This window comes from Papio anubis, chromosome 7, assembly GCF_008728515.1.
Source record: "Papio anubis isolate 15944 chromosome 7, Panubis1.0, whole genome shotgun sequence".
NCBI lineage: Eukaryota > Metazoa > Chordata > Mammalia > Primates > Cercopithecidae > Papio > Papio anubis.
In genome coordinates, this window is record NC_044982.1 from 77197092 (window position 1) to 77213676 (window position 16585).

The 16585-nt window shown below is 37.0% G+C and overlaps 1 long non-coding RNA gene across 2 annotated transcripts in view; it reads right to left on the reverse strand.

The window, feature by feature from the left end:
* Nucleotides 1-2648: 2648 nt before the first annotated feature.
* Nucleotides 2649-16585, reverse strand: part of LOC103886167 — a 37385-nt gene continuing 23448 nt past the window's right edge. Inside the window, exons 4-5 of one of the 2 annotated variants that reach the window (XR_001904703.3) lie at nt 6826-6932; nt 2649-4702 (exon numbers count right to left, since the gene is read on the reverse strand). This is a non-coding gene — a long non-coding RNA (uncharacterized LOC103886167). The remainder of the gene's footprint in view (nt 4703-6825; nt 6933-16585) is intronic. The other variant, XR_001904700.3, reaches the window with a different exon arrangement.

Here is a 16585-nt window from a genome sequence, read left to right on the forward strand (position 1 = left end):
CTTGCGTTGTACTTCAGCCAGTTGCAGGCTGAGATTCTGAGTTTGGTTTTAATTAAACTCAGCTCTGTTACTACAGGAGAAATTCAAATATCTGAGCTCATCTTTTTCTTTTACCACATTATCCAGTGACCTTAGTAGCTAACAGCTGATCTCACTATACTAGTTAGTTTGAGAAAAATGTTTGAAAGTATCATATACACAGTGGCTCAGACACTTGCTTATAATAGTTGATTATGAGTGTCTAATGGTAATATTTTATGTATCTCTTTTGCCAAATCACATATCATGTGATGGAAATAATATGTAAACCTAATCAGATTAGAAAGCCAATTCCAGAAATTCCAGAACCAATTCAGTAGACTCATTCCTAAAATCATGTTCCTATAGAACCATTCTTGGCATAAAAATCTGTATTAGCCAGTGTTCTCCAGATAATCTGAACCCATAGGATACAGAATGTGTATAGGATGTATATATCTATAAACATATATCATCATATATTTTATTAAGTATATATATCATTATAAGGAATTGGCTCACACACTTATAGAGACTGACAAGTCCCATAATCTGCAGGGTGATTTGGTAAGCTGGACACCAAAGAGAATCAATAGTATAGTTTCAAACCAAGTGCAAAGGCCTAGGAACTAGGAAAGTCAATGGTGCAGTTCCAGTCCAAAGGTCAGCAGTCTAGAGACCCAGAAACAGCCAATGTTTTAGTTCAGGTTTGAAGAAAAAGCTGGTATCTCAGTTTGAAGGCTATCAGATAGTAGGAATTCCCTCTAACTCGGGGGAATTCTCTCAGCCTTTTTGTTCTATAAAGGTCTTCAAGTGATTGGGTAGAGACCACATACATTATGGAGGACAAACTGCTTTATTTAATCTATAGATTTAAAGTTAATCTCATAAAGAAAAAACACTGTAAGAGAAACATCTAGAAAAATGTCTGACAAAATATCTGGGCCCTTTGTAATCCTGTCAGATTGAAGCATGAAGTTAATCATCACATCTTTCTTCGGTAAATAATTTTAAATGTACTCTACACAGGTCCTCAAAAGGTCCCAACAGGATGAAGGCCATAATAGTGACCTAACTGATAATATGTGCTTGTATGAATGTTTCCTCCTTTCCCGTTTTTCCCTTCCCGGGAACTCAATCCTTTAAATCACTTCACAGAGTAAACTACAGGTACACAAATTCTGCTTCGTGGCAAGAACGCACACAAAGACAACCTATTAATTTGTCTGTCATGTTTTTATTAAACAGAACTCCTTTATAATATGTATATTCAGTTAATTGATTTTCCCTTATACATTGTACTCTTGAAGTTTTAAGAAGTCTTATGACACAAATAAATTTTATTTAAAATTATTTTTAAAGTTTAATCTTTCACTGTTGTCTTTATCTAGAGATAATTTTTGTTTGTTAATATATAGAATTCTAGTTACATATTTCTCCATATGGTAGAGAATATTATTTTCATAATATTATCTACTGCTCTGGTTTCAGTTTGTCCTCTCCAAAACTTTTGTTGATATTTAATTGCTATTGTACTAGTTTTAAGAGGTGGAAGTTTTGAGAGATTAGGCCATGAGGTTTCTACCCTCATAGGTGGAATTGGTGGCCATATAAAAGTCTAGGCCTCTCTTTCTCTTTTTCTTTTCCTTCCTTCCTTCCTTCCTTCCTTCCTTCCTTCCTTCCTTCCTTCCTTCCTTTCTTTCTCTTTCTTTCTTTCTTTCTTTCTTTCTTTCTTTCTTTCTTTCTTTCTTTCTTTCTTTCTCTCTCTCTCTCTCTCTCTCTCTCTCTTTCTTTCTTTCTTTCTTTCTTTCTTTCTTTCTTTCTTTCTTTTCTCTCTCTCCCTTTCTTTCTTTCCTTCTTTCTTTCCCCTTCCTTCCTTCCTTCCTTCCTTCCTTCCTTCCTTCCTTCCTTCCTTCCTTCCTTCCTTCCTTCCTTCCTTCCTTCCATCTTCTCTCTCTCCCTCTCTCTCTCTCTCCCCCTGGATGGAGTCTCACTCTGTTGCCCAGGCTGGAGTACAGTGGCATGATCTCGGCTCACTGCAACCTCTGCCTCTCCACATTTAAGAGATTCTCCTGACTCTGGAGTAGCTGGGATGCCCAATGTGCACCACCACACCCAGCTAATTTTTGTATTTTTAGTAGAGACGGGGTTTCACCAGGCTAGTCTTGAACCCCCAACCTCAGGTGATCTGCCTGCCTCGGCCTCCTAAAGTGCCGGGATTACAGGCATGAGCCACCATGCCCAGCTCACTCTTGTTCTTTCTTGACGTTTTACCTTTACCATGGGATGACATATCACAAAGACCCTTGCCAGATGCCTGCACTTGATGTTGGACTTCACAGCCTCCAGAAACATGAGCTAATAAATATCTGTTCATTGTAAATGATCTGGTCTCAGATATTCTGCAAAAATGGGCTAAGACATCTATTAAACAATCTGTTTCTCTATTGATTCATGGTACAACTTTATCATGGACTGTTTCCATATGTGCACATGTCTGATTCTGAACTTTCTGTTTTATTCTATTAGTTTTCTTTTTGTTTCTCAAAAGCTGTTTTTCACTACTACATAAAATATCTTTTTGTCTCTGTCGTAATTGTATGTTTTCTTTCCTTTTTTGGCCAAAAGCTGTGTCTTTTTCTGTGTTTATGCTTTCTATTTATATAATCTTTTATTACAATAAAAAAGTTAAATTTATTACACACCGCATAAAGAATAACAATTACACAAATAATTTTGGAAAATAATTTTTATTACATGAAGAATTCATATTTTAAACAAGATATTTGTGTCTGAAAATATGTTTATTACATGAAGAATTCATATTTTGAACAAAATATTTGTGTTTGAAAAAGTAGAATTTGCCCTCAACTTCTTCTTAGATATAACCATTAATACTTTGATATGCATTATTACTGATTTCTTTTTGTTCAAATGTACAAACACACACACATACATGAACACACATGCACACCAAACAATTTTTATGTTAGTCATTGATACTAGTCCTTTTAGAGGAGAAACTATCTTTGTTTGGGAAATGACTTGGAAAGCTGCTTAGTAGAAAGCTTAAACCCCAAGGATCAATAGAAATTAAGTCAACAAGAGAATCTGCTAAATTTCCAGGCATTAGAATGGGAAAGAAAATTGGCCACTGAGAAGAAATACAAAAAAAAAAAAAGAAAAAAAAGATGACAATGGTGGGGTAAATGGGATATAATTAGGAATCTAAAGAGAAATCAGAAAGTCAGGACACTACGTGTGGGTGATGGAGCCAGTTAAAAATTCTCAAAAGTTTGGTAACTCCGAAAGAGTTTTGATATAAATCTTAAGTCAATGGAGAAATTACTGTGGGGCCATATTCAAATGCATGGTTCAAGGGCAGAAACAGATTTACAGCTGGTCCTCAGACGAACTAGAAGTGGGATATGAGGCTATGGAAAACTGAGGCAGGGTTTTTCTTATTTTCAGTGCTATTGGCATCTTTGTTTCTCTACTTGTATCTGCTCCATCTTCTATGTCTTCCTTTTCTTGAGTTACAAAATATACAAGGCTTATTATGAGTGCCCCCTATGCCCTATCTGGTCTTTCCTCCAATGAAGGCTGTTTGGCTTTGACTCCTGCTGCTAATTGATTTACTCTCCCAGTGAGTCCCTCCCCAAATCCTGAGATGGACATTTGTCCTAGTTAACCTTTTTGCAACAGGCTATAAATTATTGCCAGTTTTTTGTCATAATTTCTTCTCTCTCCAAATCCATTCGCCTTAAGGCATGGGTTGTCAATATCACGTGATTAAAGCATGTCTATCTTGTTCTGTCCTTCACAGGAATTGAGAGTGGAAATTGGTCCATAGCATTGTGTACAGACCTCTCTCACTGCATTTAGCCCTTTGTCTTGTAATTTTTCTTATGTTTGTCTTCTCCCACTAGACTGTGAGCTCTTTGACAGCACAGATGTGTTTGTACACATACAGATTCCTTATTTAGTGCTGTGGTTAGAGCTCAATGATTTGCTGAATAAACAAACCAATTAGTAAATGAAAGACAAGACATGTTCTACTGGATTGGTTTTCTTTGAAAAGTAAAGGGCTAACAGATCTGGTCAAGTTGTTACCACTGCATCACAGCTGCAATTTAAAACAATTATATTTAACTTATCTGAAACATCTCCTGTTTTACTATATAAGCAAATGCTATCATTCTTCAATGCCCCATGTTATTCTCAACACTTTCAAAAACTTTTACTGACTCCTCCAGCCTTCAATTGTCTCTGAAAATTTATAATATATGAATTTCCTGCCACACAGTTTTGTACTTAGCTATACTTAACTATATTCCATTCTAAGTTGTTTATCATTGTTTCAGAACTTTGTAGTCTGAGTATCCCAGGACTTCATCTGCAGACTTCAATAGCCCATTCGTTCAACGTTGCATATAACACTGTAGGACTTCGGTGCACATTCCTGCAACTTTGTTATTTTGGGGATGCCAAGCAGCATAGTGATGACCAAGATTCTTCAGGTTTTTCTGCACTAGCCATTTGAGAGTGATGCCTCAATACAGACACTACTGCTATGAGAAGGCCTCTTAATGGGTGTTGTACTTTTCCCTGCAGTTCTTTTAAGCATCGGAGTTTCCTCTGATGGATTATTTGAGCTCTTAGTAAGTCAAAACTTCTGCGATTTCTAGAAAAGAAGTTAAAAATGGTCTTATTTCTCCATATCCATGTCAAATTATATTATTTGCATTCCCTTGCCTATGCCATTATTTTATGTTGCAAGTGTCATATAATCTAGCTTAGAAAAATTATCTCAGTTTTCTATTTTTAATATCACTTGCTTTAAAGGCTCAAAAATGGTTTCTTTTAGAAATCTATGCTGTATCTTCAATTTCTCTTCCTATTATATCTTCCCTATAAGCTTTATGCACAAAACAACTTTTCTGTCTTCTTTGCCCTTTCTTCTTAGACAAAACTACTGAAAGCCCTCATGTAAATTAACTAATATAAATAAAGATGAAACATGTGGAGGAAAGGAGGGAGTGGGAATCCATCCCATAAAATTGCCACTTGCGTGTGTCTTGGAAACCTCACTACATATTTCTATCCTGCCTTTCAATTTGGATGACAAGTCCTCAGAGGAAAGGCTTCTGTTTTCCCTGTTCATCAAAGTACCTAGCACAATACTCTGCAAATTGGAGATGTAAAATAAGTACTGAATTAAATTTATTAGAAGTAAAATTATGAGTACATTTATAAACATCAAGTGGAAAATTTTATAGAGTAAGTGAGAACAATTCAACCCAGACATTTTACTAATCTACAGGATTTTCCTATCAATAGTTTTCAAAAAAATCCTATAGTCACTATTGTCAGAGATTGCATTATGAAAATCTAGTAAATGTAAGGCTTTGAGATTTTCTGAACTAAGTATCCTAACCTTCGTTTAACTACCCCGAAAGTCACTGGTATATATATATTATATCACTGTGGATATATTTTACTATATTTCCACATATATTTTACTACATTTTGGAGGTAGAAGAGAATGAAGGATCATTGTACATTGATGCTAAATCTATTTAAACTTATAAAAAACAAGGAATCATGTCATTAAAGATTACAAAGATGACGATGAATTTCAATGACATTTGGATTTCCCAGGAGTGAGTGTGGTCTGAGTCAGAAGCTGAGCCACAGGAATAGAAGTCCAGGAACAGCAATGGCACTGAAGAATTAAAGCCCAAATTCTTGTGATAAATTAAGATTTCTGAGTATGATATGTCATATAAACAGATCCTATTGTGTGTGTGTGTGTGTGTGTGTGTGTAACATGTATATACTTCCCTTGCTCATATTATACTAAGAAATTCCATGTTTATTCTATACTCCTTTTGATCTGTAGATAGTATTGGGATTATGGTTATGGGATATAAGTTATAAGGTATAATATTTTTCCTTAGTTTCTATCTTTTTTAGAAAGATGAATGAAAATATCACAGTCAACTTTTCAAAATGATACCTTATCATGTAAATAAGGAAGTAGGTAAACTAATCTGAAATCTTTTGAAGAGAAGATAACCATTCAAACAAAGAAAATTTTAAGATGCCCACTTTAATCTTCTTCAGTAAAGATCAATCACCAGGGTAATATTTGACCTATTCATTGTCATTCTAGGCCATAGAAAAAACAGATTTTGAAGCTTTACTGCTCATCTGTTTTAGTTGCCATAATTAATAAATATCTGCCAGATGCTGTACTAAATCCACGTTTTTAGTTCTTTCTGACAGGTGAGTCTTCTTTTCTTTTTGAAGCAAGAATATGAAGCAAGTATGAAATAATTTGAAGCAAGTATGAAAAGGGTCAGGAGGGAGAGGATGATTACCATAATAATTTCAGCTATTATAATAAAAGTGTTTCTTAATTAGATTTGTTATAATTTTTCTAGTATATACATTTCTATTTGGGTCCCTGGTGGATCATTTTCTTAACACTTCTGTTATTTTCTTATGTATTTTATGAAGGTCTAGAAATTTGAGTGTCTTAGTCATTTTGTGTTGCTATAGCAGAATACCTGAGACTGGGTGACTTAATAAAGATAAGAAATTTACTTGGCTTACAATTCCGGAGGCTGAGCAGCCCAAGATCAGGCAGCCCATCTGGTGAGAGCCTTGTGCTGCTTCAACTCAGGGCAGAAAGTAGAAGGGGAAGCAGATGTGTGAAATGAGGGACACCTGAAAGTCTGGGCTCACTTTGTAACAACTCACTCTCATGGGAACTAATTCATTCCAGGAAGATCGATAACTCACTCACTCCAGTAAGACGTCCCCATGATGCAAACAGCTACTCAATACGGCCATATTGAGAATCAAATTTCAACATGAGTTTCAGAAGTGACACACTCCAAGAAGAGAACCTGGAAAGATGAGAACAAGAAACAGTTGTGAAGACAGGAAAGTTAGAAGAGTGTGGATGAAATCTAGAGAGAATATTTCCTGAGAAGAGACATTAGCTTGTTATCAGATGAAAGTACTTCCATGTAGCTCCTATTTGCATTCTCCAAAGTATTTGGCACAGCACTTTTTTCATTGAAGGCATTGAATGTTTTGAATTAATGCTTATACCATACAAAGTCACATTGTTTTCTACCAAAGCATAACTTTTCTTAAATTTCTAACTGGTCTAAATTTCAAGTTTTATTGGTTTTCATGGATAACAAAGTGATATTTAACTTAGAACTATGTTTGTTGTTGTTGTTGTTCTTGTTCTTGAGACAGAGTCTAGCTCTGTCACCCAGGTTGGAGTGCAGTGGTGTGATTTTGGCTCATTGCAACTTCTGCCTCCTGGGTTCAAGCAATTCTCCTGACTCAGCCTCCCAAGTAGGTGGGATTACAGGTGCCTGACAGCCTGTCCGGGTAATTTTTGTATTTTTGGTAGAGAGGGGGTTTCACCATGCTGGCCATGGCTGACTTCATGTGATCTGCCGCTTTGGCCTTGCAAAGTGCTGGGATTACAGGTGAGAACTATATTTTTTATGGAAAACCCCAGCCACTATATCTCTATTTTACAGAGAAATTTTGAAATTGTTGAGTAATAAAAATTTGGTGTACAAAAGAGTTCTGTATTTTTTTGCATAGCTTTCTGAAAGATTATATTCATCTGCTTTATAAATATCTTTAGTGTCAGAAATTTAATTATTTGCATCTTATCATAAAGAAGGCCAATTTTCAGGAGGTCCATCTTGATATTTCTCCTCACATTATTAGGTCCCTTTAAGTGAACCATTATTTTATTCTTTCTGCTTCTGTCTTTGTTTTCCCTCTTCATGTTCTGGGGACAGGTGCAAACTAGCAGATGCTGGTAAACACAGTAGCTTCGTTTCTTTGAGACGATGTTCCTGAAAGCTAGCAAGCCCATATACTCTTGCTGTGACTCTGAAAGAGTACCCGTTGCTCTAGGTCTCTCTGTGTGCAAATAAAAATCCTCAGTTTCCTTGTGTAATTTATTAATAATTATTAAACACAAGATTTTCTGTTTGTCCTGGTTCAATGTACAACGTAATGGCAAAAATACATGGCAAGTTGGATATAAACTTACTATGCAACAACTTGTTCAGTGTTGTCTAAGCAACCCTATCCAATCAAAATATAATGCATGCTACCTATGTAACTTGGTTTGGCTCTGTGTCCTCATCCAAATCTCACTTTGAATTGCAATAACCCCCACATGTCAAGAGCAGGACTAGGTGGAGATAATTGAATTATGGGGGCAGTTTCCCCCATGCTGTCCTCCTGATAATGAGTGAGTTCTCATGAGATCTGATGGTTTTACAAGGGGCTTCCTTATTTGCTTGAAACTCATTCTCTCTCCTGCCGCCCTGTGAAGTGCTGCCTTCTGCCATCATTGTAAGTTTCCTGAGGCCTCCCCAGTTATGTGGAACTGTGAGTCGATTAAACGTCTTTTCTTTATAGATTACCCTGTGTCAGATATTTCCTTATAGCAATGTGAGAACGGATTAATACACTATGTAAATTTAAATATTCTAGTAGGTACATTTTAAAAAGTGGAAACAAACAAGCGAAATTATTTTTAATAAAATATATTCTTAGGCAAGTTTTTCAAAATATTAGCATTTCAACGTGTAATCAATATTAAAAAGTTATTAATGAGATAGTTTACTTTTTTATATCAAGCTTTCAAAATCCAATGTATATTTTCTGCTTACTGTGGCTCTCAATTAGGATATTAAATTTTCATTGGGTCATTGGGTATACTTGACCTGTATTTATATATACACTTGAACAAAATGAAGACACTTATGTCTGAGTTATCCAAAACATACTTAAAAATGTTAGAATAGCTGAACAGAATATCAGATTTTTGTTTAAATTTAAATTAATGAAAATTAAATAAAATTAAAGGTTCAAAGTCTCATTTGCACTGCCCCCATTTCACGTGTAGCATCCACATATGGCTTGTGGCTATTAGACACTTCACGTCTCAAAGATTGGTGATTACGATCTTCCAAGCTTCCCATCTCTCCTCAGAAATCATGTCGCTCATAGTGTCATTTGCTCGTGTTTCCAGTTGTTCCCTTGGAACCTGTAAACACTTTGGCATAAAGATCTGACAGATTCAGCTTCTCCACAAATAAATTTCTTTTCAGCTTATCTCTGGGTGAGTTCTGTTTCTTGGCTATGGAGGTTCAATTACTTTATCAGCTACTTTATCTGATGTCAGCTTTAGCCATTCAGGTAGATTTAAAAAAAAAATATTTTCTTTCATAGTTTACTCATCAAGACAATCACATATGAGTGTTAAATAATCTCCGTTAAAATCTCACAATCCACATTGCTACTTGCCGTGGTGCCAAAAGAATCCATTTCTTTCTGGGTCCTTCACAATTCTAAATATTAAACTATCCATGGAATGAACAAATCAACATCTTTAGATTTACCACACCATAGCAATGTATAAAGACAGACACTCTCTAATTGAAAATGGACACTTATATATGTAGATTAAGGGTTAGGATTTTTGTTTCCAAGACATGTATATGATTCTACAACATATTAATATCACGAAACTTTGATTGGACAACCAATTCTTAGAATTATCTAGAATCAAAAGTTTTGATTGGGTAATAAAAGGTTTTTTTTTTTTAATTTTTGCACTATGATCATCTATCTAAAATATAATTTGAAGTTTATCCAGAAATATTTTTTCAACATACGGTCAAAAGTCACCTACTTCAAAACCATCTGGGGAGCTTTACAAAAAGGCAGATTTCTGGGCTACCCCAGAGATTCTGATTCCTTAGTCATAGAGTGGAGCCTACATATTCACCTTTTCAGTAAATATCCACATAATTCTGATATATACTAGTGTTTCAAACTACCAGCATTAAGATGATTTTAATGCCCTTCTTTAACACTTGAAAATGACTCCCAGAGAAGCTATTTGAAACTGTAAAAGAGTTTTTAGAATTTTAGAATTTTAACACTGGTTCAAATTTCTGTTTTTATTTGGTTCAAAATGTTATGCTGATGTCCACTTCATGACTTTTCTCTTTATTTTATAGTCAGCATATTAGTTCATTTTCTTGCTGATAAAGACAAATCTGAGACTGGGGTATATAAAGTGAAAGTGGTTTAATGGAATCACAGTTCCATGTGGCCGGGGATGCCTCACGATCATGGCAGAAGAGCAAAGGACCACTTACATGGCCACAGGCAAGAGAGAATGAAGAATCAAGTGGAAGGGATTTCCCCTTATCAAACCATTAGATATCTCATGAGACTTATTCACTACCTTGAGAACAGTATGGGGGAAACTACCCCCATGATTCAATTATCTCCTACCAGGTCCCTCCCATGATACGTGGGAATGGTAAGAGTTACAATTCAAGACGAGCTTTGGGTGGGGACATGGCCAAACCATCAGTCAAGTGGCCTTTTCTCTTGAGTTCTCAGTCATACATGTGTGCAGAAATGAAGACAAAAGAAATACAAATGCCTTGTTAATTGGCATTTTAATTAGTTATATGTTCTTTAGAAATAAACATTTTAAAAGGTAAATACTGGATGCATTACAGGTTATACAGAGAGAAATTTCAACGAAAGCCTGGCACACTAGTATATCTATATTTAGTCTGTACAAAGACTTTTGCATTTATTTTAAATTTCCTACCTGCCCATATGGTTTTTTTCCCTGAAACCCAAGACACTTTAAAAGGTAAAATTTTTCAAAAAATTATTTTAAGAAAAGATTCATTTTAGTTCATTTCATTTAGTAAATCATGTTAAAATGAGTCGTTCCATTTGCAACTTTATTTATTTTAATAATTTTAATGTATTTATATTTACATGGCTGCTCATAATGTATATATCCTTGTTTAAACCTCATTATGTTTTTAATTGTTTTATCTTTGCCATTTCCACAGTTTTTTTCTGCATGTGTTAAATCTGGAGGTTTTGCCAAATGAAAAACCAAATAAAGAGAATGAAGTATATAAATTACAAAAAGAGTAATTAGTATGTATATTTGTGTTGTGTGTAATTATCTATATTTTTTTAACGCTTCCTTGAAAATGCTGCTATATATTTTTTAATAGGCCCTCTTTCCCACTTCTAGGAAAATTATTTTATACTTTGTTTTTCTTCTTTCTACCTTATTCATATACTTACACTCGTTGTTCATCATCCACTCACGTTATAATTAACAAAGAAAAACAGAAAATGGTAGATGGGAACTAATTTCCTCATGTTCTTATCAGCAAATAAACATGCCTATTTCCATTGTTACCTATCTTATTTACTTCTTATATTAAAATGCAGGAAGTCTCTCCTATTAAAGGACCGTCTCCCTCCTTGTAAGCCAAGATACTGTGCTCTCTCATCTACTCTGGGGTGTGACCTTTATGGGTAGCCCCCTCTCTCTTATATCTTGCCCCGGCTCTTACTCATAAATTCCTCTGCTTAGAACATTGTTCCTCTGCTCTTTTTCCAATACCTGTTTTACATTATTCCTTCAGCTTCACTTAAAATATTACCTCAAAGGGATATTCTCTACCACCCTATTTTATTAAATATTAAAGTTCCCCTCCTCTTACCTCCCATCTCAGTTATTTCTGTATTATATAATATCCTATTTTCCTCTTTATCTTTATGGGTCATCATTTACTTGGTTGTCTAGTTTTCCAGACTACAAGCTCTCCAAGGTCAGAGGCCATATCAGTCTTCTTTGCTCCTGTGTCCCTAGCTCTTGGCACAATGCTGGCCCATGTTAATTTCTCAGTAAGTATTTATTGGGCACATAATTAACTTCTCCCAGGCAGATGTATTTTGATATACAATAGCATAATGATTCACCTATCTATGAGTATTTCAGTTATCTCCAGTTTTTTCTATTGCAAGCAATACTTCACAGCATATTTTACATGTTTATTTTCATGTATTCATAATATAATTTCTGTAAAAAGAATTTGTTGAAGTGGGATTGCTGGATCATGTCATATGCCATTTAAGATTCTCATACCTAGGAATCAGAATCTCAGCACTCATTAGGTTGACTGTAAATATAAGATAAAAAATTTCCATTTTGTTCCACCCAAATCCTTTTTTCAGGGCTGCTCCTTCCTAACACATTCAATGAGGTGTTTATTTTTAGCAACAGGGTGTGTATTTCACATTGTGGACAGTTATTTGTCTTTGTGGCTCCCACCATGGTCTTTTAATACCAACAATTAATTATTCAGTTGGTTTCTCCAGAAGACTTTGCCTCCTTTCAACATTCTCTACAAATGCTGGCTTCACTTTTGCCTCCAAGGACGGCAATGGGCTATCTACTGCTGTTATTGCTGCTGCTTCTGATGTCGCTCTCTCTTCCATTGACTACTCCTTGTCTGCATTTTTATGCTGTGATCAACATCCTTTCTGTTTGTTTTGACATTAACAGTATTCGTTTAAATCTCTTCTGGAGAAAAAAGTGACCTGCTCCTAGGAGCTTGGGACTTAACACGAAAATGCTAAGGTCCACGCCGGAACTAGCATTGTGATACTCTTCCATGTCTTCTTCTTATTCAGTGTTATTATTCCCTGTTTCCCTGGAATCCCTTTACTCTCCACACAAATGTGTAGTCTTCCTTATTACTATAAGCTAAAACTTTCCCATACCCCCCAGATTGAAGTAATCTTTCTTACTGACACTTTGTAACTGTAACAATCTTTCTTACTGACACTTTGGAACTGTTAGCATGAAAGAAAATGATGTTTTATTACATTTTCTGTTCCTATGTCTTTTTCTCTGGCGGGTCCTAAGCCCTTTGAGGACAGGGACCATGTAGTTAAACATATCTAGCTGTGCAATCAGGAAAACCTGGGTTTGAATCCATTGTTACCACTTTCTAGCTGGGCAAGCCACTTAGCTTCAGTTGTCTCATCTATGAAAACAGAATAATTAAAGAACAAATCTCACCACGTTGTGAAGAATCAAGGTGGTAATTCCTAAAATATGCTTAGAGTGGTGACTGGCATGTTTAAGCTCTCAGTAAGCGCTAATTTGTGGCAGCCATGAAAATGCACATCATAGACCTCAGACTATGGAGTGTCTGGGGCAGCCATGAAAATGAACATCTTAGATCTCAGATTGTGGAGTATCTTTGATCCATAGCGTCAGCTGCTGAGCTCTGAAATTCACCTCTGTTGCTGTATCTCTCATAGGCTGCTCCCGGCCAGTGATGAATGTGGCAGAGATACTAAGACAGTCCCATTCTCAGGAGATATGAGAGCACTATGACTTTGTCTCCAGGACTCCCATGATCTATTGCTGAACTTCCTTACAATTGCCCTGTGATCTAAGGCTCTTCCACCCACAAGTCTTTCCTTCCCATTCTCTTTAAAAAGCCTCAGATCTGCATCACAGCTTGATAGCTTTCTGACTCCTCCTCCTCTAGTTCCTTTCCCATGTTCCTTTAAGGTATTTCTTGAGTATCTAATTTTGCCTTGTCACTGGCTTCTTGGAGGACTTGAACCAGCACATACAGTTCTGAGAGTAGTTTGAGAAAATTGGCTGTGGTGGGATGGAAATTTGAGACTGGCTACCCATCACCAGCTGGGTTGAAGAGGATGTTATTCTGGCTAGTAGAGGGGCATGAATTGTCCCTGGTGCAAGGTGGCAGTTCATCTGCTAAAGGTTTCACTAGTGGTACCCCAGGAAAATATTCCTGGAGGGGAATGCTTTAGCAAGTGCAATTATTTAGGTCACTTGGAAGCAGTGCCTATAAAGACAGAGTTGGCTGGTTATTGCTAAGTTTTATAGATGCCCTGCAGATAGATAATTACAGATTGGGGACAGCAAACAAACAGTTAATGGCTAAGGGTGGCAGCCAAAGGGCCTCTGAGGTACCCTTTAGACAGGCTTTTATGTTCCATAGTGGAAAAGCAGATATATCTGAGCAGCAGCCTGAAGATATCATTTGTTAGAGTTATAGAGGTCCAGAAAAATTTGAATACTCAGCCAAGGCACATCTGTTACGCAAAGGTCTAGGAGCATGGACTGAAGACAAGCTCCATTGTGGGGAAAATCTAACATCTAAAAACATGGGATGGTATCTGGTTGACTACCCTTGATAATGTTAACTCTATAGTTAACCCACTTACCCTCTGGGTTTTCCCTTCCCTAGTTACCCTTCACTAGTAACAGCCAGCACTTCCCTATGCTGAATAATGCTGGAGAAACTCTTCTTCCATAAATTAACAAGTACTGCCCTTGGAAGCTGCTTTCATCTTGACTGAAAAGATGCTAACTAGGGTTAAATCCCTGCATAGCACAATAGAAGATGTGCTGGGCCTAATAAGGAAGGGAAAAGACTATACACCAAGAGAATTTCAAGAATTTGTTAATATGTGCCAACAGAAGCCAGTAGAGTACATTAGGAAATGGATTTTGAGGAGGCTTGATCAAAGAGGCAAGAATACAAGACTGGATGAAGAATAATTTACTCATTTGGGGACTCTTTATTGGGATATTGGATTAAGACTAGTAGGAAGCCAATGGGAATAGGGAAACTCCCTCCTACAGTGGCCATTAGAAATCTGGAAAAGGGGCCGGGCGCGGTGGCTCAAGCCTGTAATCCCAGCACTTTGGGAGGCCGAGACGGGCGGATCACGAGGTCAGGAGATCGAGACCATCCTGGCTAACATGGTGAAACCCCCTCTCTACTAAAAAGTACAAAAAAGTAGCCGGGCGAGGTGGCGGGCGCCTGTAGTCCCAGCTACTCCGGAGGCTGAGGCAGGAGAATGGCTTAAACCCGGAAGGCGGAGCTTGCAGTGAGCTGAGATCCGGCCACTGCACTCCAGCCTGGGCGACAGAGAGAGACTCCGTCTCAAAAAAAAAAAAAAAAAAAAAAGAAATCTGGAAAAGGTTAGGTCCAACACTCAGCAAAGTGGAAATCCCATTTCCCTGGAAGATGGTGAAAGAAGGAATAAAGGATGTGAGGGAATTGGGCTTGCTGAAATGGATATATTATCTAAGGCAAGGGATCCATCAGAGCAATATGTTCCACAGAAAAGCTCAGAGGATACCTTATTTACCCAGGTCATATGGAATAAATTAGTAAACTGGGCACAAGATCACTAAGAAGTTCAGTGGTGGCTGGCCTACTTATCCCAGACTCACTATAGGAGAGATAGTCAAAGAGCTGGGCTCATCAACATCTATGGAATAATGGAACCCCAAATAGATAGAGGCAAGGTGGTGGAGCTTAAACAACCAAAGTGTCCTGGCACCTTGTTTAGAAAGCAGACCTTCATGGAATCCTGGATAAGGTCCAGGTCACAATGTGGCCACTGGGTCAAAGGACTCACTCAGTGGTCATTTTCCTAATTGCTGAATGTATATAATTGGAATTAATATACTTGGCAGTGGGAACAACCCACATTGGGTCCTTGGTCATTTGGATAAGAGCACTCATGGTAGGGGCTGGAGGGAGTTTAGTGCCATTATTAAAAACATAAAAGATGTAGTTGCAGTAGTCATTATCATTTCTCTACTTGTTTTACTAGTTTGGTCTCTGCAGAAACACCATGCTGAATAATGACTGAAGACTACTGCAGATTTAGCCAAGTAGTAATCTAGGTCACAGGTGCACTAGCTTATGTGGTATCATTGCTAGAGCACATTATTAAGATCATAGGTACATAGTATGTGATCAGTGATTTGGCAAATGCATTCTTCTCCATTTCACTTAGAAAAGTAGATCAGAACAATTTTCATTTATGTAAACAAATAACAGTATTTATTTACAGTTTTGTAGCTGTGATATATTGTCTCTCCTGCTTCTGTCATAATATAGTCCAAAGAGAATTGAACAGCATGAACATTCCACAGAATATGACACAGATCTATTACAGCAATGACATTATATTGATTGGAGAGGATGAGCAAGAGGTGAACCAGTATGCTTAAGGCTTTGGTAAGACACTTCTACTCTGAGGATGGGAGATTAAACCCTAGGAAGTGTCAGGGACCTGCTACTTCTGTGAAATTTAAGGATGGAGTTGTCAGAGGTGTGCTGAGGTATCTCCTCCAAAGTAAAATGAATTGCTGAATTTTCCATCCCCTGCAACAAAAATGGAAACACTGCACCTAGTAAGTCATTTCTGAGTTCTGGATGCAGCACATTCCACATCTAGAACTGTTGCTTTGGTGCAATAGTGAGTGACAGGGAAGGCTGCCAATTTTAAGTCCAGCCTTGAGCAAAAAATGACTGCAGAAATTCCAGGCTTCAGTGCACCAGTCCTGCCACTTGGACTATATGACCTAGCAGACTCTATGGTATTGGTTCTGATAAGGAAGGAAAAAGACTACACACAAAGGGGTGTAATAGTTGGGGGGTGGGGAGAGGGATGTCAATAGTGAAAAAGGAAGCCACATGGAGATTATGTCAATCCCCATTAAGAGAACTCAATGCAGGCCCCTGGAATTCTAGAACAGGGTCATGCCATTATACCTAGAGATTGCATATGCTTTGAGGAAGAGATTACATATGTAGAGATTACATACACTTTG